This window comes from Rhinatrema bivittatum, chromosome 2 (genome assembly GCF_901001135.1).
Source record: "Rhinatrema bivittatum chromosome 2, aRhiBiv1.1, whole genome shotgun sequence".
In the NCBI taxonomy this organism is placed as follows: domain Eukaryota; kingdom Metazoa; phylum Chordata; class Amphibia; order Gymnophiona; family Rhinatrematidae; genus Rhinatrema; species Rhinatrema bivittatum.
This window is the reverse complement of record NC_042616.1, coordinates 352,490,613-352,511,753: the sequence shown is the minus strand read 5'-3', so window position 1 is coordinate 352,511,753 and position 21,141 is coordinate 352,490,613. Positions and strand designations below refer to the sequence as shown.

Genomic DNA, 21,141 nt, shown 5'->3' with positions numbered 1-21,141 from the left:
ATGGTAATTTCATTCACACCCCTATAGTCTATGCAGGGACGTAAAGTGCCATCTTTTTTCCCACAAAAAAGAATCCTGCACCAGCTGGGGATTTGGAGGGTCTAATAAAACCTTTTTGAAGGTTCTCTTGTATATAGGTGGACATGGCCTTAGTCTCAGCTGCAGAAAGAGGGTAAACTCTCCTTTTTGGAGGCTCCATATTGGGTTTCAGGTTTATAGGACAGTCAAAAACTCTGAGGTGGAAGTACATCTGCTGCTTGTTTAGAGAAAACATCCTGGAAGGAGACGTATTGTGGAGGTAGACCTGGTAACAATGGTGTAGTGGGCATGCATATCATTGGAGAAACTTCCACGAGACACCGGCCATGACAGCCAGGTCCCCACAGGGATAATTCCAGCATTGCCCAGTTGAACTGTGGCATATGATCTTGTAGCCAGGGCAGTCCAAGTACCACTGGATGCATGGCCTTCTCCAATACGAGGAAAGGGATGTTTTCGGAGTGTAAAGCTCCGGTGTGCAGGCCGATGGCCTGGGTAATCAACGAAACCTCTCCAGGCAATGGTTCCCCATGGATTGAAGATAATAGCAATGGCTTAGCTATAGGTGTGGTAGGAATCCGTAGATGTTCTACTAAGCGTTTTAAGTTGAAATTTCCTCCGGCACCGGAGTCTATGAGGGCAAGGGTCTGAAACTCAAGGCCTCCGCAGAGGAGTGAGACTGGTAGAGACAATGGAGGAATTGGAGCAGTGAGGTCTAGGAAGAGTCCTCCTGCGGATCCTAGGCCTGCCAGTTACCCGGACAGATGAGACAGGTTTGGACAGCGTGACCTGATTGGCCACAGTACATGCATAATCCCATGCGTTTGCGGAATCATCTTTCTTTAGATGTTAAATGACTTCTTACTAATTGCATAGGTTCATCTTCTTCTAAGGGTGCAGACGGTAGGCTTGAGGCAATTGGCACAGGTTTAGGATGGTTAGCTCCCGGGACGGGCTTCCGAGGACTGTTAGCCTCTTGAGTCCGGTCTCAAATCCGGCGGTCTATTCTCCCAGCCAGTTCCATGAGAGATTCAAGGGTTTCAGGCAGATTGTGAGCCACCAGTTCGTCCTTTAAGCAAGAGTTGAGACCCTCCATGAAGATAGCATGTAAACATCCTGTGTCCCAGTGTAGTGCGGATGCTAAGAGTCTTGAATTCGACCACATAGTCTGCTAGTGGTTTATTACCTTGCGGGAGATTGAGCAGAGCGGATCCAGTGATGGTGTGGCAAGCCGGGTCATCGAAGACAGACTTGAAAAGGTCATTCAGGATAGGATCTTCACGTTCCCGTAACGGTGAAGCCCAAGACAAGGATCTTCCTTCAAGTAGAGAAGTCTTGGTCTTGGAAGTTTCTGTGGGAAAGAGGGTAGGTTGTAAAGAAAAATGCATATTGCATTGGTTAACAAACCCTCTACACATTCTTGCTTCACCCGTGAAGCGGGTAGGCATGGATAACAGTACGGTGGTCTTGACAGTCACCACCGGAGACAGAAATTCTTTTACAGGAGTTGCTGAAGTATTCAGTTGTGCATGTAACTGACTGAAGGCAGCAGCCAGGCTTTCCAGAGACTTTTGTTGCTCAGTGATCCACTGGGCCAGGCCAGGAATGGCCTGCAAGGCTGCGAGCTGAGCCAAGTCCATGGAGTTGGCAATCTGTTGGGTTTGTGGCATGTTGTGGACTCTTGGTCGAAGTGGCGATGACTCCTCCCATGGGGAGGGGCCCCGTGAGGAACCACAATGATTGGCTAGTCTCTAGTAAGCAGACACTGAGGAAAGAAAGCTTTATTATACTGCTGCTGATGAGTAGAATCTTGCCCAAGGAACGGACAGTGCAGTAGTTCAGCGATATCACAGTAAGTCAGACAGTCTCTATAGTTCATGGTCTCACCCAGATGTAGCAGAGTTCCGCAGCGCCATATAGGCCATGAACCTGAAGGGTGGAATGAGGAGAGCTGGAGCGTAGAGAGATACTCTCAGAGGCAGTGCTGCTAACTTCCTTAGTTAGCTGAATTAAGAGAGGGACCCGTGGTCCGAGGTGCAGGATACCCTGTACAGAATAGGCCCTCAAGGTGCGAGTACCTAGGAGCGCCGAGAGTCCCTGAAAGAAAGCAGACAGAACCCTTGAGGAGCGGTGTCCTTAAGGTTAGGCAGATAAACCCCGGAGGGCAAGTAGAAGTGAGAGGCCCCCGAAGAGCAGGTACCCAGAGCTTCCATAGGAGCGAGATACCCCGAAGGGTAGTGGAGAATCCAAGTGAGCAGCTTAGAAGCGGTCAGAGTAGCAAAACCGAAGTCCTTGCTAACTCGTTCAATTGGAGCGGAGCGGAGGTTAAATACTCGGAGGTACTGACGTCATGTGATGGGGCCGCCCCCGAGGTTCCCACCATGACGTATTCAAAAACGTAGGCAGCGTGCGCCAGTGTGCCCTAGGAGACCTCAGGAAGAAGCATGGCGGACGGGGACGCCCATGCTGGCTCGGAGACACCGAGGGTTTCGGCAAACAGCAGCAGAGGCAGCCATCCTTCCATGAGAGGAGGAAAAGGGTAAAAGAGGTGAGGCAAAGCGGTCGCGGCCGTCTGCGACCAATGGGCGCAATACTGATCCTCAGCACTTTGTCTGAGGCAGCAGTGGGAGGAATTGGCCAGCTTGACACCATGCCTCGTGTAGGGCAGGAAGGTGAGCAGAAAAAAAAAAGGTTTCTGTAGTCTGCATTAAGAACCATCTAGCACTGCTAATTAACTATGCCTTTTTCTAGCTATTCACCTAGTAAATGTTTTCAGGTACTGTATGGAAAGCAACATTGGTCACATCTGTAACTATCTGTATGTACACAGTATAGAGTACAGCAGTTTATGTTAGGCTTTGTAAGGGACACAGGGGCCATTGTATTTTGAGCATTCATTATCCTAGGATATTAAGAATGCATGATCTTTACATATGTACCAAGCCAGCAGACAGCTTGTAAGTACTGCAGCTTTGGTCGTATAAGCTAGGTCAAAGTGTGCAGTGGTCTTTCATGTGTGTATGAAAAAATGCAATGTTTGTTATTTGGCCTAATAAAGCTGAGTCTATAAGGTGTACTTGCCTAGCCTGTATATTAAAATGCATAGGGGAGGTTCTCTGTTGGGGCCTATGTAGGCTGACCAAGTAGCTGCTGCTCAACGTGAAATACCAGGAACACGCCCCTGGCTTTACACAATGTATGCTATGAGATAGTGCTCATATTTTCATACGGAGATCACTAGAAAAAGCAGAACACGTTTGTGAGGAAAGCACTGGATTGGCTTGACACCCTTGACAAGGAGCTGTAAGGGCACCCTAGGCCTAGCTCCTCGGCCACTTGACACCTTACAATGTCCCTAGCAGATAAGAAATGTCAGGTGTCCCTGCAGTGCATAGAACAGTGGTGGTGGTCTCAGCTATTTGTTTAAGGGATCTATACACTTTCTGGATTCTTCCAAGGACAGGGCCTTCTGTTTGTGGAACTGGTAGACTATGGCCCAATTCAATGCAGCACAGTGACAGTGCTCTGTCCTGTGAAAGTCATATTCCCCAAGCTGTCTGTTGTGTGCCTTAAGCCCTCCCTCTGCCACAAGGACTACCACCAGGAGTATAAAGCTGGGTCTGGACTATTTAGAATGCCGGGGGCATTCACAGCTCTATACCACTGGATTAGTAGTGAGGTGTATGTACTGTACCATGGATGCCATATGAACCAAAGTACATAACACATCGAATGGCAGTGTGTGCTCATTTGTTTATGATTTGTTTTAGGGGAGCCAGATGATGAGCAACCTCGACCTGCACCTAGACGACCCCAAAGGCTGTACCGTCATCTGCGGGTGATCTCTGACTTGTCGGAAGAGGAGGAACGGGGAGCCCGTGAACAGCTGGAACAGTTTGTGGAGGAAGAGGAGCAGCAGCGGCAGCTAGAGGAGCCGGAGGACACACTGGCTGATCTCCTTCATGATCGCCCGCAGGACAGCAGTGCGTCGGACCAGCCCGAACCTGAATTGGCTGCCAGTCAGACTGAGAGACTGCTATTACAGCAGAGCGCCAGGCTCTTGGACGCTATCTCAGGCCTGCCTGATGTGCTGCAGCAGGAAGCAGAGTCCCTCTGTGATACCATCAGGGAGGAATCACAAGCCCTCCATGATACCATCAGGGAGGAAGGACAGGGGATTCAGCAGGCGATCCGGGACCTTTGCCGGGCTACTGATGAACAAACTGAGGTGTGGAGGGAGATGCTTCAGTGGTTGCCTCCTGTGCAGCCGCAGCCACCAGCGGCACCATGGCCTTCCATGGTGCCCCGGATGCGTTACCCTCCACCTTATGGGCCACCCTTCCCATGGATGGCACCTGCCCATGCTGAAGAGCCCGCTGTGGGACAGCCACCTGCACCTCAGCCTGCCCCAGGCAATCCGTGGATGGCACCCCCGCCTGCGCCACCTGTCATGCTTCCACCACCACCACCAGAGCAACTGTTGCCACCGGTTGTACCTTCCGGCAGCCATGAACTGGAACTGCCCCAACCTCCTCCGCCCTCTGAGGGTAGTGTGAGCAGTGGGAGGAGTCCACTGCGCAGGAGCTCCAGGTTGGGGCAGTCAAAGCTTCCTGAAGCCAGAAAGAGGACGACCAAGGAAGTGATTTTTTTATTTTGTTCACTTTTATTTATCTGCACTTTATTGTAAATAAATCCACTTTCACCTTATGAAATGGCTTTCTATGAGAGTGCTTCTTTGTTGTATAGCCTGCCTTTGACTCAAGCGATGGATTTCTTGCAATTCCTCCTGAGTCAGATGCTCCTCCTCCTCATTCTCCTGAGGGGCCTCCTCTGGCGAAGACATGTGTCTGTTAAGTCCCAGATTATGTAGCATACAGCAGGCTAGAAAAATCTCACACAGTTTAGGGGGACTGTAAAGAAGGCATCCTCCAGATCTTTCTAGACAGTGGAAGCGTGACTTCAGTAAGCCAAATGTTCTCTCTATGACAGCCCTGGTCTTACGGTGTGCCCTGCTGTAGCGAGCCTCAGTGGCAGTTATGGGGGAGGAAATGGGGATCATGAGCCAGGGTTTTAGTGGATAGCCTCTGTCACCTATAGGAGAAGACAGAGATCATCAGGGTTACATATTCCTTCTGTGTTTCATTATGGCACAGCTCACAGGCCAAGTAAACAGGAGGCCTGCTGTGGAGCATACATGTAAGGCTGACATAAAGTTAGCTGGGAACTATGTATGTTAGAAGTGTTGGTTAGCTTACTACCTAGGAGCCATGAATTCTGGATTGTGATAGAATGTAGGCGTTGTGAGTGGATCCAGGAAAACGGGGCACCACATTCGTGACTATGCTCTTGGCATTGCAGACCACTTGCATGTTTAGGGAGTGGAATCCCTTGCGGTTGCGATAGGTGGCCTCATCTTTGCACTCACATGCCCCTAAGGGCACCAGGAGTGCAATCAACAGCTCCCAAGACTGAGGGGAAGCGTGCAATTTGATAAAACTCTGTCATTATTTCTTGTTGATTCTGTCTTCTGAAGGGGAAGGAGATAAAGTGTTGTGTTTTCCGGAGAAAGGCAGCCAGGACATGCTCTAGACCAGTGGTTCTCAACCTTTTTTCGGCCGGGACATACCTGACAGATGGTTCTCGCATGCGTGACACACTGAACATGTGACTGTCACGGGGCTATATGTAAACATACACTCTGCATCCACGGGAACCCCCTTGACCTCCAACAATGGATGCAGAGCAGAACTAGGGCATTACCCATAGAACTCATCATGCAAAAAAAAGATATTCTGGTTCTGATGACATCTCAGTAAAAGCAAAACAATCTCCCTTTACTGCCAGGCACAATAGCCCTCCTTATGAAAAGGCAATAATTTACCACTAATCCTATTGAGAAAACACAACAAATAAGATTGATACAATTGCCTACATGCTAGTAAAATACCTCACCTCGGTCAAATACACAGAACCGACCCTCACCAAGTACAGAAAGACCACACATTATAAATATGGAGACAAACTGGAATGGAAAACCAAAAAAGCCCCTCTGCATGCAGTGCAAACCTAAAGAAATGGAAAGAGAAATATAGCACTTAACACAGTCCCAGGATCTGCAATAATGCACAGAAATTAATCTGAACAAAGTTACATCTGCATTATGGAACACATAACAACACTATCTATGAAAAGGCAACACTACAAATATTAAAATCAGGTCCTAAACACTAATACACCTCCTATTAGGAAAACAGAATATCCCCACACAGAAATAATTGTAAAACTCTATTAATAAATGTTTCAAAACAGCTGATGAACAGAATAAGGTCAAACAATTAAAACTCATAAAAATTATTAAAAATTGTCCAAATATCAATAAAATATTTCAAAACAGCAGACACATCACATAATACTCAATAATTAAAATGGCAGTCAATCAAGAAAAATAAACTTAAAATGCCACCTTTACTTACCCTCTCCAGCAACTCTCCTACTCCTTTCCCTTGAAAGCAAATACCAGGAGCAGCAGCGGCAGCTGAAGCTCTGTCCTCACAGTCCTCTTCTTTAGGGCCCACAAGTCTCACACACACACGCACGCACACATAGAAACATAGAAATGATGGCAGAAGAAGACCAAACGGCCCATCCAGTCTGCCCAGCAAGCTACGCACTTTATCCATTTTTTTTCCCCTTTTTCTCTCCCACCTGTTACTATTGGCTTCCAGTACCCTCCAGCCCTAATTCCCCTCCATCCCACCACCAATGTAGAGAGCAGCGCCGGATCTGCATCCAAGTGAACATCCATCTCAATTAGGGGTAGCAACCGCTGTAACAAGCAGGCCACACCCCTGCCCCTTACTCTTACCCACCCCTGGTTTTTTTTTTTTTGGTTTGTATTTTTTTTTTTTGGATGGCAGCCCTCCATCCTTCCGCTCCGTGAAGGTGGAACACCAACCACTGGCATCCCGCTCCGTGAATGCCTCTGTGGCTATTGCCGCTCAGTGCAGTGTTTTGCTGCCTCTTCTTTATTCACGCCCTCTAGACTTGATGGATCCACAGTATTTATCCCACGCCCCTTTGAAGTCCTTCACAGTTTTAGACTTCACCACTTCCTCCGGAAGGGCATTCCAGGCATCCACTACCCTTTCCGTGAAGAAATACTTCCTGAGATTGGTTCTTAGTCTTCCTCCCTGGAGCCTCAGCTCGTGACCTCTGGTTCTGCTGATTTTTTTCTGACGGAAAAGGTTTGTCGTTCTCTTTGAATCATTAAAGTTTTTCAAGTATCTGAAAGTCTGAATCATATCACCCCTGCTCCTCCTTTCCTCCAGGGAGTACACACACACTCACAAATTAAAACCTATGACCAGTCTCTGTCTCACACACACACACCCCAGTCACCTCCCTGCCCAGTCTCTGTCTCTCACACACACCCCAGTCACCTCCGCCCAGTCTCTGTCTCACACACACCCCACTCACCTCCCTGCCCAGTCTCTGTCTCTCACACACACCCCACTCACCTCCCTGCCCAGTCTCTGTCTCTCACACACACCCCACTCACCTCCCTGCCCAGTCTCTGTCTCTCACACACACTTTACTTAGAGCCCCAATGCTGTGTTCGCCTTTAATTTCGCAGTGGCAGGTTTCCCAGTGCTGCCGCTGCCTTTGCAGCCGCACTGAAGCAGCAAACATTTATTTTAGAAAAATATGCCACAGCACTCAAGCCTTTCTTCTGGCTGTCGGGATATCCCTAGGCTCCCGCAGTCCCCCATCTGCCTCCTTTTATGGCCGCTGGGAGCTCCAATTGCCCCATCTGTAATCAGCATGGCTGAGTGCCACTTACTCATTGTTGCATCTGGGGGGGAATCCCCAGAGCAACTGACCTCTTCGTGCTTGCGACTCACTGCCGCTTTGGGGAACCCCTACTCTATCGCGGTTCCCTGCCGCTTTGGAAGCGGGAAATCCTGGTGCGGCTGGCCTCTTTTCTTTGTAGCTCGCCGCTGTGTTTAATTTCAGCACTTCCAGCCCGTGGCAATCACAGGGTAGGGCTTCTTCATCGCCACAGGCCTGGACACTGCCACTCCTCCCAGCCCCCCTCAAACCACACCACCCCTGGGCTGTGAGATGCCCCCTTTTTCCTGCCCCACCGGCCAATCAGCTGCTTCCTCCTCCCACTGGCAGGAAGAAGGGAGGAGGCTTCCGACTGGCCTGCGGGGACAGGAAGAAGGAAGGAGGCTTCCGATTGGCCCGCTGGTGCAGGAAGAAGGGAGGAGGTTTCCCACTGGCCCACGCGAGCAGGAAAAAGGTAAAGGGAAGAATAACTGGGGCTTTGGGACACCGGGAGCCGCAACAAACCAGCTGGTGCTTGGTGACACATTGGTGTGTTGCGACACACCGGTTGAGAACCACTGCTCTAGACACCTTGAGGTGGCAGACTGAGTGATTCCTGATGTCACTCCCAGCGGTGTTTGGAAGGTGCCAGTAGCAAAAAAGGCCAGGGCCGTTGTCACCTTGATGTGTACTGGCAAAGCATGGCCCCTTTGGGTGATAGGCTGCAGGCCAGGCTCTAACATTTGGCAGAGGCACAGTATGGTGTCCTTGTTAAATCTGAACCTGCGCATTACTTCCTCCTCAGACAGATCCAGAAATTGTGTGCACATCCTGTAAACTCTATATAAAGGGTACCTCCTTAGTCTCAGCATTCTTCTTCTCCTCTCTCTTTTTCTTCTCAGCCGTATACAACATAGGACCCATGCAGCTATTATAAACATCTGTAGAAACAGGAATGCCCAAGGAGAATTGATGTTCTTTCTGTTTATCACATTCTGAGGCAGTTCCTTACCATTACACACAAATGAACAGGAAAATAGCCGTTTCCCAGTTACCACCAGTAAGCCCAACAAGCTCTTCCTTCCACCTTTCTCCATAATCAAGGGTCCCTGAGCGATGAGGGCAAGAAACCACGGTCACGTTAGACGTCCCTTACGCCCACAGGCAGGCAGTAGTATATATACGTGCTTGAGATACACTGAACGTGTCGGGGGATTTGCGCGCGTCCCTTATAAAATACGTCATATGTGCTTGTCATGTGCATGCCCCTGACCCGACACCCCGATGCCTCCAAAACGCCCCTTTTTTGTTGGCGCAACTTTATGCGCGCTGGGTCATTTACTCGCACAAAGACCGCTATGCAAAATTCGGGTTGTGCGTGCCCCTGAGATTTGCGCGCGTAGGGCTTTGAAAATATGGCCCATAATGTACAACAGTGGCGTAGCCACGGGTGGGCCTGGGTGGGCAGCTGCCCACCCAACTGGCACCGGAACTGCAAGCGACAGCGAAGAGGAGGACCCAGGCCCGGTGCACTATTCCATGCACACATGGGGAAGCGGTCCTGCGGCCATATGACCCACCGATCTTCCTGTTTGGGAGGTGGGGGGAGCGGAAGCGCAACGCACAGCTTCTGCTTCCTCTCCCTCCCAAGCAGGAAGATCAGTTGACCTCTCCTGCTGCCACCGGCCTCCTGCTATCTTCGGGCCATATGGCCCACCGATCTTCCTGTATTAGGGGGGAACGGAAGCAACGCGCCGCGCACAGCTTCCGCTTCCTCCCCCTCCCCCCCCCCCAAGTAGGAAGATCGGTGGGCCGTACGGCCCGAAGATAGGAGGCCAGTGGCAGCAGGAGAGGCCAACTGATCTTCCTGCTGGGGGGAGGAAGCAGAACCAGAAGCTGTGCACGGGCTTGTGTGTATTTATTTATTTTTTAAAATTTTCTATGCCGTCATTTAGTCATACACCATCACAACGGTTTACAGGTAGGCACATATAATAATGTTCAAATTGGGTATTCTATCAAGGTGCCAATAAGGTTCCGGTTACATAGTTTCATTAATAAAAGCTACTTGATAAGTGACATGGAACATGTCCATTTATATGAATAAATAGATTAACTATACATGTATAGTACTTTATACTGTCTTTTATCTAATATTATTAGTTAGATAGAGATAAAATAATAAAATACGCACATGGTTGACTACGTGCTCTTTGTTGGTGCTCTTCTGCCAGTTTTAGTCATTTTCCTATTCTCCATTCTCATTGTAAAACGCTTGTTTGTAAAGCCAGGTTTTTAAACTTTTTTTGAAAAGTTTTAAATTTCTCTGGGCCGGATTTTAAAAGCCGGATTTACGCGCGCCGGCGTGCCTATTTTGCATAGGCCGCCGGCGCACACAGAGCCCCAGGACACGCGTAAGTCCCGGGGCTTCGTAAAAGGGGCGGTGAGGGGGCGTGGCGCCGGCCCTCCTGACCAGCCCCCGGGTCGGGTGATGGCACGCCATCGGCAGGCGTAAATCTGGCAACAAAGGTAGGGGGGGGTTTAGATAGGGCCGGGGGGGGGGGGTTAGGTAGGAGAAGGGAGGGGAAGGCGCGGGGGGGTGGAAAGAAAGTTCCCTCCGAGGCCGCTCCGATTTTGGAGCGGCCTTGGAGGGAACAGGCAGCGCGCGCCGGGTTCGGCGCGCGCAAGTTGCACAAATGTGCACCCCCTTGCGCGCGCCGACCCCGGATTTTATAAGATACGCGCATATCTTATAAAATCCAGCATACTTTTGTTCGCGTCTGGTGCGCGAACAAAAGTACGCGCTCTCGCAAATTTATAAAATCTACCCCTCTGTTATCTGATCTCCAGGGGCATGGTGTTCCATAATATTGGTCCTGCTAAGGATAGTGCCCGCTCTCTAACTTGGGTCAGTCTTGCTGTTCTAACCGATCTAAGATTTCTCTGTGGGACATGTAGACGTAGTGCTGTGTTCAGCCACTCAGCTTTTTCTTCATTAATTAATTTATGTATTGTGCATAGTGTTTTGTATTGTACCCTTTGTCTATGGGTAGCCAGTGTAGTTCAGCAAGAGTTCCGGTGATGTGCTCTCTTTTACTTTTACCAGTAAGTATTCTTGCAGCAGATTTTTGTAAAATTTGGAGTGGTCTTATAGTTGAGTATAGTAATCCCAGAAACAGTGTGTTGCAGTAGTTTGTGCTTGCAAATATTAGTGACTGTAGAACTGTTCGAAAGTTTGAGTTAGTAAGGGTTTTAGCCTCCTGAGGACCATAAGTTTAGCGTAGCCTTCTTTTACTTTTAGTGATATGTGTTGTTTAAGGCTTAGTTCTGTGTCAATTATTACACCGAGGTTTCTCGCCTTGTCGGCTAATTCTATTTTCTGATTATGTTTTAGTATGATTGGAGTTTGAATCATCTTAATGTTTTTTCGTTCTAAATGTAAAAATTCCGTTTTTTCGATGTTAATAAGCTCCATTTGGTTCAGTAGTTGTTTAATTATGTCAAGGTACATGATTGCTAGGTTTAATGTTTTTTCAATTGTATCATCTATGGGTAGAATTAGTTGAATGTCATTAGGGGTAGATTTTCAGACGAGCGCGAATAGCCTACTTTTGTTTGCGCTCCAGGCGCAAACAAAAGTACGCTGGATTTTAGTAGATACGCGCGTAGTCGCGCGTATCGGCTAAAATCCTGGATCGGCGCGCGCAAGGCTATCGATTTCGTATAGCCTGCGCGCGCCGAGCCGCGCAGCCTACCCCCCTCACCTTCCCCTCCCTTCCCCTACCTAACCCACCCGCCCGGCCCTGTCTAAACCCCCATCCTACCTTTGTCGGGGGATTTACGCCTCCCAGAGGGAGGCGTAAATCCCCGCGCGCGAACGGGACTCCTGCGCGCCGGGCCGCGACCTGGGGGCGGGTACGGAGGGCGCGGCCACGCCCCCGGGTCGTAGCCACGCCCCCGTACCCACCCCCAAAACGCTGCCGACACGCCCCCGAAACGCCGCGACGACCGGGCCCGCCCCCCGACACGCCCCCCTCCGAGAACCCCGGGACTTACGCTAGTCCCGGGGCTCTGCGCGCGCCGGGAGGCCTATGTAAAATAGGCTTCCCGGCGCGCAGGGCCCTGCTCGCGTAAATCCGCCCGGTTTTGGGCGGATTTACGCGAGCAGGGCTCTGAAAATCCGCCCCTTAGCGTATATGTAATGTATGATACCCAGGCCTGCCAGTAGATGGCACAGGGGAAGCAGGTAAATATTAAAAAGTGTTGCGGAGAGTGCTGACCCCTGTGGTACTCCTGTTTGAAGATCAATTTTCTCTGACATTGCTTTTTTTATCTGTACTTGAAAAAAATCAATTACTTAGATAAGATCTGAACCAGGCAATTGTTTTGTTTTGAAGTCCTATTTCTTCTAGTCTTTTTAATAGTATAAAATGATTTACTGTGTCAAAGGCTGACTAACATGTACAAGAATGTACATGTACAAGAATGTAATGTTTTCCACTATCAATCCTCTCAGAATATTGTCTGTCAGTGAGATTAGTAAACTTTCAGTGCTATAATGTTTTCGGAAGCCATGCTGCGAAGGATACAGTATGTTATTGTTATCTAAATGTTCAGATAGAAAAAACTGTACAAAAACAACTATTAGTTTAGCAATTAGTGGTAGATTTGAAACTGGTCTGTACTTACTCAGGATATTTGGGTCACTGTTTTTTTTCTTTAAAATAGGTTTGATAATTACTCCTTTGAATAAAGCTGGCATTGATCCTTCGTCTAGGGATAGGTTTATGATTTTAGCTAGTATTGGGGAAGCTATGTTAGCTAGTTTTTTTATGTCCATCATAAGTAGGGTGTCAATTCTATGTGGGGCAGGATTTAGCTTTTTTAGCATGGATTCTACTTCAAGATTTGAAATCTCATTGAACATACGCCATTGTGTAACGTCCCTTTTGTACATTCTAATAACCTGTTTTGTTGAGTTTGGGATTTTGGTTTTTAAATTTGTAATTTTGTATTTAAAAAATTGTGCAATTTCATTACATCTATTCTCTGGTAGTTCTGGGGAGACTGTTTTATCGTTGGTAAGATCTTTAACTATGTTGAATAGTACTCTTAGGTTATTTACGAATTTTTCAATTTTTGAGCTGAAGAATTGTTTTTTTGCATTAAGGATTACTTGTTTTTAGTATGCTAGATGTTTCCTGAATTTGGTCAATTTTTCTGTTTTAAATTTTTTCCATTCTTTTTTTTTTTTTCCTCAGATTTCACTTAACTTCTTTTATCTTTTTGTTATACCAAGGATTTAATTGTTTAGGTTCATTAATGCATATATGTTTTGTGGGGTTTATTTCATCTGCTAGTTTATTCGTGGTTGTCAACCATGCTGTTGTTGCAGAGTCGCAGTCTTTGTAGTCAAAGTTTTTTAATTTGTCTTCTAGTTTGTTTTTTAGTATTTCGATGTTGTATGGTGGACGATATTTAAATTCTATTTGTTCTTTTTTTTTTTTTTTATTTCTTTTGGATTTAGGTGTTTGATGGTAGATTGAATGAGAAAATGATCTAACCATGAAATTGGATTATAATTAGTGTTCAAGTGTTCTAAGCAGCTGTGTTGATATATGTCAGGTCGAGGGAGTGACCTGCTTTGTGTGTGGGATTATCTGAAATTAATTTGAACCCTAATGCTGTCATTATATCACTTAGTGTTTGGCAGGTGTTTGATAATGGGTAGACGTCCATGTGAAGGTTAAAATCTCCAAGCATGATGGTTGGTTTTGAAGTATTTAGGTGTACCGTGAGGTATTCAATTAGTGGGGAGACGTTTAGTTCGAGGAGGCTTGGGGAGCAGTAAATAAGGCATATTTGTATATTTTCAGTATCAAAGATTGCAATTTCGTGGTTCCTTGGGGGTATGGTGGGCATAAGTTTACATTTGAATTTTTTATCAATGATTAGAAGTAGGCCACCTCCTAATTTATTCGTTCTGGAATTGAAAATACATCATAGTTTCTGTGCGCTATTTGGTTTTTTAGAACTGTGTCTGATTTCTTTAACCAGGATTCTGTGATTGCGATGAAGCTTGGTTTAGTGTCATACCGTAGGTCCGTGATTATTGGGAATTTCTGTATGGATGATAATGGGTGTGTGAGAATGAGAATGGGAGCTTGAATGTGTGTATGTGTGGGTGAGAATAGAAGCCTGGGTTTGTGTGTGGGAGAGAATGGCAGCTTGAAAGTGTGTATGTGTGGGTGAGAATGGGACCTTGAATGTGTGTATGTGTGGGTGAGAATGGGACCTTGAATGTGTGTATGTGTGGGTGAGAATGGGACCTTAACTGTGTGTATGTGTGGGTGAGAATGGGAGTCTGGGTTTGTGTGTGTGGGTGAGAATGGGTGCCTGGATGTGTGTCTGTGTGTTCATAAGAATGTAAGCCTGGGGAGGGATGAGAAAGTGAGAGCTTGTATGTGTGTCTGAGAGAATGTGAGCTTGTGTGTGTGTGTGGGGGGGGGGGGGTAGAGCATATGAGTGACAGCTTGAGCGTGTAAGGGAGTCTGAGAGAGAAAGCTTGTGTGTGTGGAAGGGAAGACGACAATAATAGAAGAAAGACACTGAAAAGGAATTAGGAAATGAGCGACAAGGGAAAAAATAAGAAAAACAGACCAGGACCAACTGATTAGAAAAATACAAAGATCAGACAACAAAAGGTAAAAAAAAAAATAATAATATTTTGAGATGTTAGCAATTTAAATATGTCATCTTTAAAAATGTGCATTTCTTATATTTTTGTATTTTGGTTTTATCTGCATGTTTCTGTTTCTAATTTGTAGTCTCTTATTTCTATATTAGGTAAAGATTGGTCTCTGTTTTGCCTGTGTGTGTGTGACTGAAAAGCAGTTTTTCTGCTAGCGTGTAGTTTCTCTGTAGTAGTAGTCCAGCTTGTTCTATTATTCTAGTAGGTGATGTATTAATGTTCTACGGCCTGGTGCAATATTTGCATTGCTGCTTTACCCCTCACAACACGGCTTTAGAAAACACTATAGTACTGAAACATTACTTATCTCTCTAACAGACAATGTATTACGTGGGTTTGACAGTGGAAAACACTACATCATGATATTATTAGACCTATCAGCAGCATTTGACACAGTAAATCATAACATACTACTAAATAAGCTTGAAGAAATAGGACTTCAAGACAAAACAATTGAATGGTTCAGGTCCAACCTAAACAATAGATTCTTTCAGGTACAGATAAAAAACACTATTTCAGACAAAATCCAGCTAAAAACCGGAGTCCCCCAGGGATCAGCACTTTCGGCGACTCTAACATTTACATGCTGCCCCTATGCCACCTCTTAGCCGGTCTAGGTATCATACATTACATATATGCGGACGACATCCAGCTAATTTTACCAGTAGACGAAACAATTGAAAAAACGTTGAACCTAGCAATGCTATACCTAGGCATAATTAAACAACTGCTGTGACAAATGGAACTAGTAATTAATATTGAAAAAACAGAATTCATACACCTTGAACGAAAAACAACTGAATTAATCCAGAATCCCATCAAACTCAGAAACAATCAGATAGTGGAACTAACCGAAAAAACCCGAAACCTAGGAGTAATAATTGACAATGAAATCAACCTCAAACAACACATATCATTGAAAGTCAGAGAGGGGTACGCAAAACTAATGGTCCTTAGAAGGCTAAAACCACTACTAACCCAAGCGCACTTTCGAACTGTTCTTCAAGCACTTATTTTTGCTAGCACAGACTATTGTAACACACTCTTCCTTGGATTACCACATTCAACACTAAGACCACTCCAAATATTACAGAACTCTGCAGCCAGAATCCTAACTGGAAAAAGCAGAAGGGACCACATCACTCAAACTCTTGCCGAATTACACTGGCTGCCAATCGAACAAAGAGTACAATTTAAAACACTTTGCACAATCCACAAGTTAAATAATGAAGAAAATACTGATTGGTTAAACACTGCATTAAGACTGCATGTTCCCCAAAGAAATCTCAGATCAGCAAATAAAGTCTTACTAACCATACCCTCTGTAAAGACAGCTAAACTGACACAAGTAAGGGAGAGAGCACTGTCATTAGCTGGCCCTATATTATGGAACTCAATGCCACCCGAAATAAGACTAATGAGGGATCAAAAACTTTTCAAAAAAAGCTTAAAAACATAGCTTTTCAAAAAGGCTTTTCAAAGTGAGAATGGGAAATAGGTGGTACTAAGAAACAAGAAAAGGACTTATACACACAGGCAAAAGTCACCTGAGAACATGTGTGCTTTTATTTTATCACACTTAGGTATTAAGTTAAAGAATTACAGTATACCGCATCTACGGTGAGCTCATAAAGAGAATTTTAATACACTTTACATATAGCTTATAATAGCGAATCATGTATCTGAACAACTACGGCACCCTCTGGTTAAAGTAAAATCCATTTCGAACTTATTTATGTGCCTATTTGTAAACCGTTGTGATGGTATATCACTAAACGACGGTATAGAAATGTTTTAAAATAAATAAATAAAATAAAGTTGCTGTTATTTGAATCCTGAGAGTCAGTGCTGTGACTGTATAGCAAGGTTCTAGATGCTTCTTTCTTTGCAAGAGTTTGTGTTACTTCACAAAATAGCAGTGGGGGATTATTTTTTGCTGAGGTGACACCAGAATTATAATTTTTTTTTCATGTTAGTTGTAATGTGAATTGTCCTAGCTCTGTGCTGCACCTATTCTGATGATTAATTATATTTTATTGTATTTATGATTATTTCTGATTTTCTGCAAAGATGGTTCATGACAGAATGTTGAGATTACTTACCTGATAATCTCCTTTTCCTTAGTGTAGACAGATGGACTCAGAACAAGTGGGTATAGTGTGCTCGTGCTAGCAGTTGGAGACGGATCTGACGTCAGCACGGGTACATATACCCCCACAGGAAGTAAAGCAACTCAGTAATCTTCCTTGCAAAAGCTGTTATGGATATATGTGTACTGACCAATCAATGAATTAGTGAAACAGGATTCCCCTGACCGATTGATAGTAGCTGGAGGCCGCCAGCGCTTCCAACCGGAAGGCGTCGACACCTGGTAGAGTGGATGCTCTTATGTAAGAAAATGACATGGCTTACCTTGAATTGGTGAAACCCATGTACACCAGCAGCTGGGCGGGATGCTGAGTCCATCTGTCTACACTAAGGAAAAGGAGATTATCAGGTAAGTAATCTCAACATTTCCTAGCGTGTAGCCAGATGGACTCAGAACAAGTGGGATGTACAAAAGCTTTACTCCCGGACTGGGCGGGAGGCTGCCTGAGGACCGCGTAGGACTGCCCTCGCAAATGCTGTGTCCTCCCTGGCCTGGACATCCAGACGGTAAAATCTGGAAAAGGTATGGAGGGAGGACCATGTCGCCGCCTTACAATATGCGCACAAGAACATACGCTTAGTAATGTATATGCTGCGTTGTGCGCCCCTCCACAGGCGCCTATCCATGGGCGCACAATACCTTAACAAGGCTGACAAAATGGCGACCTCCACGGCGTGTTGTCTACCGGCAACGCCGCCGATCCTCGAACCTCGGAGACCAAAAGTAAGAGATGTACGCCTTACCTGATCTTCGGCGCTTCCCGGCTGCAACCCGGGCGGTCTCCGGCTGCGGGGGGAGAGGGGAAATACCTTCACCGCCGCGCTCGAGGAAATGCACCCGCTGCCTCTAAGCCGCTGAACTCGTCACGCTCGGGGCGAAGTCCACGCCGGGACCGAGGCACCTCTCAGCCAGGCCCGAGCCCTTCTCGCTCGGAGGCTAGATCCCTGCCGCGATTCGGCCACCGGACCGAGGCCTAAACCTCCGAGGGATCGCAGAAATCACCTCGGGAAACTCAACTGGGGAGGGACCCAAGGGTATCACCGCAGGATTGCGGGGCTCGTCGTCTGGTATCTTCTTAGAAATTTAGTAAGTCAAAAGTAGAAAGTAGATTTGGAAAACACGCTCAGCGAGCGTGCAGGAGCTCCAAACTGCTTTGGAGATGGAAATTACTGAGTTGCTTCACTTCCTGTGGGGGTATATGTACCCGTGCTGACGTCAGATCCGTCTCCAACTGCTAGCACGAGCACACTATACCCACTTGTTCCGAGTCCATCTGGCTACACGCTAGGAAATACATTAATTTTTGTTTTATTACATGATTGGATCTGATTTTCTATACTTGTGCATTTATAAACTGCAATAAATATAAAATAAATTCTGATTAATAAGGAATTTTTAATGCTGGTAAGTGCTTGAAATGACTGAGGTAAATTATTTTAAAGTTACATACATGATGCATAATGGTTGTTGCAAATTACTTAGAAAGCCATTCTAGGGTGCAGTATAAGACATTATTTATCAATAAGAAAACAACTAGTAGACCTGCATGCCTACAGCCCACCCATATTAACCTTGTGCCCACCCAAAAAAATCAATTCTGGCTACACCACTGATGTACAACATTTATTTATTCAGAAATATTTATTTCCTACCTATCTACCATTATAAATGGGTTACAAACTATGGGCTAGATTCATCAAACTATCGCATGCGTTATCTTAGCACTTCACACAGTATTACCACAAACTGCGCGAACTTTTCACATTTTGCGGTAATACCACAATTATTGCATTAACTACCTGCAACCACTTGTGGGGGGGGGGGGGGGGTGAGAGAGAGATTGATGTTACCCAGGTAGAGAGTCCATCAAGCTAGAATGAGAGTACAAATCTCATCGTTGTGTGAGTTTTCTCAATCCGAAGGACATCAAATCTTCACAAGAATGTACTGTTCTGTTCGTACGTCTCACTCTGCATGTCAAAGTATCCCCTAACCCCTAACACTACTACCTAAACCTCACCTCGAGTTACTAGGTGGGCCTCCTAGAGTAGCATAATAGCTGCTTACTATGGTGCCACCCCAAGGCTGGCTGGCTCCTCTCTCTCTCTCTCTTCTCTCCTCCCTCCCCTTCCTTCTCTCCTCTCACATCTCAGGCCCTTCCCCTAATCCTCCCCCCTCCCAACTCAGGTCCATCCATCCCCCAATCCTTCCCCATCTCAGGCCCTTCCCCCAATCTTCCCCCCATCTCAGGTCTCTCCCCCAATCCTCCCCACCATTCAATGCTGTCCTGGGGAAGGGCATGCAGGCAGCCAACCGGTCATGGAGATTACTACTGCTCCAGACGAGCAGTAAGTACCAAAATAAAAAATTTGGGGATAGTTTGGTTAGAGTTAGGAGGCGGAAGGAGAGGGGAAGAGGGAGGAAGGTTAGGTTGGGGAATAGGGAAGTTCCCTCCCAGTCCGCTCCTTAACGTGCATAATGGTGTACAAAATCTGGCGCACATGTGCATGCGTGCCATCAGATTTTATAACATGCACATGCCGGCACGCATATTATAAAATCGGTGCGTCCATCTGCGTGCCCGGGAACTGCACGCATGTTGCTTTTAAACTCGACCCCTTATATGAAGTACAGCGTACTTGGACGATTAGTGTTGGGCTAAATAGAGGTTTATTTCACCTTGATTGTGTGATTGTGTGTGTGATTGTGTGTGTGTGAGTGTGTAATACTTATTTATTTCAATAATTTATATTCCACTGATCCATCATTTTCAGAGGATTACAAAATAACATACTGCCCTACTGGGTGTTGAGACTGAGAGGGACTTGTTTTAATTCATAAACTAAATTGATTTTGGCCATTTTGGTACATATCTACTTTATCAAGTAAGAACTAATTTTAAAATAGTCTCTTGGAATAAATCAGGTTAATGATAAAGAGGAAGAAAGTGCTCACAGCAGTGAAGTTCTACGGTGCAACATTTGCTATGCTGCAGGAAACACATCTAGATGAAAAAGAACATGGTAAGCTATGAAAAGAATGAGTAGGCCAATGCTACTCTGCTTCCTCAGATAGTAAAAAAATGAAGGTAGCCATTCTGTTTCATAAATCTGCACAATTTAATGAAGAAAAAATCAAAGATCCTCACGGGAGATATATTACTGTGGTGGGGACATTTACAATGTACATAACACTGACACTTATAGCTATACGTTTTTCTCTATGTCAGCTGACCTAATCATCTTTAGGGGCAACAGTTCATTTATATTTAAGAGGAAATCAGAAATGTGTTGTAGATGATAAACTGGATAAATCAGGTAATACCAAGAGAGGGACATTATTTAAAATATTTTTTATGTGCCGTGCCTTACTTCAGTGCAGGGTACATAATTACCATGCATAAATTAGGTAATAACAAGGTATCCCCTTCCTAAGCAAAATATCTTTCAGTGACAGATATTTAAAAGACACAGAGCATATATCTCAGTCTACAATAGACTGTTCTGGTAAATATCAAAAAAATTAACTCCCTGGTTATTTTGGATTATGCACCTACATGATGTTACGATTCTGGCTGCTGTGCAGCCTCCTCACCACCAGAGGCCCCCCATGAGCACTCTCCCCTGGCTGGCCCAGCCTTCCTTGCCTACCTGTCCCATATCCACAACTCACTATTTAACCCCGCCTAGCCTATGCCTCTGTGCTTCGGCATCGAGTTCCTTTGGGCTCCCTGCTTTAGCCATCTGTGCCTTGCCTTGTGCTTCTTCGGGCATCCTGGTTTCCTGCCTTGCCTATGGGCCTCCTGGTTCTTTGCTGATCTTGCTCTGTGGTCTACAGGCATTCTAGTTCTTGCTTGCCTTCTTGTCCCCTCTCTCCCTGAACCCCCTTGTAGCTGTGCTATTACTCTTCTGCTTGCCCCTGTTTCCCCTTGGACTTCTTTGCCTTGCTGCCTTCGGGCATTCTGTGTTTCATGTTCAGTGTAGTCCTTGTCCTGGTTTGTCCAATCCTGTCATTGTCTGTTTTCCTTGCTCTGGTTCCCCTCCTCCAGTTCACGCTTACTTGCATTCTGTATCACTTTACCTGCACACTGTTTCTGTATTCTGGATTTCACCCTTACCTGGCTCAGTTCCAGTGAAACAGTTCACGCTTACCTGCAATTCACATCCACGCATTACCCACATTCTGTTCCAGTGTTTCCTGAAGTTCACCCTTACCACCACGCACCCAGCTCCAGAGACTCCTCTCAGCCTGCATCCAGCTCCAGAGACTCTACCCAGCCTCACCAGATCACCTGCAATTGCTTCCGTCCTCCTGTCCTGTGTCACTCCTGAAGGTGATGTTCATCACACCAGACTACAGCCCAAAACCGTAACAC

The 21,141-nt window shown here is 46.1% G+C and overlaps 1 protein-coding gene and 1 long non-coding RNA gene across 4 annotated transcripts in view; both read right to left on the bottom strand.

Annotated features, from left to right (window-relative positions):
* The window catches only part of STX17 (syntaxin 17), a 237,667-nt gene that overhangs the window by 123,650 nt on the left and 92,876 nt on the right, over positions 1 to 21,141 (bottom strand). The window lies entirely within an intron of this gene.
* LOC115084696 lies at positions 4,757 to 21,058 on the bottom strand. Its single transcript, XR_003854632.1, has 3 exons — positions 19,722 to 21,058; positions 8,722 to 8,807; positions 4,757 to 5,130 (listed from the first exon to the last, which is right to left on the bottom strand). It is a non-coding gene; the product is annotated as an uncharacterized LOC115084696 (long non-coding RNA).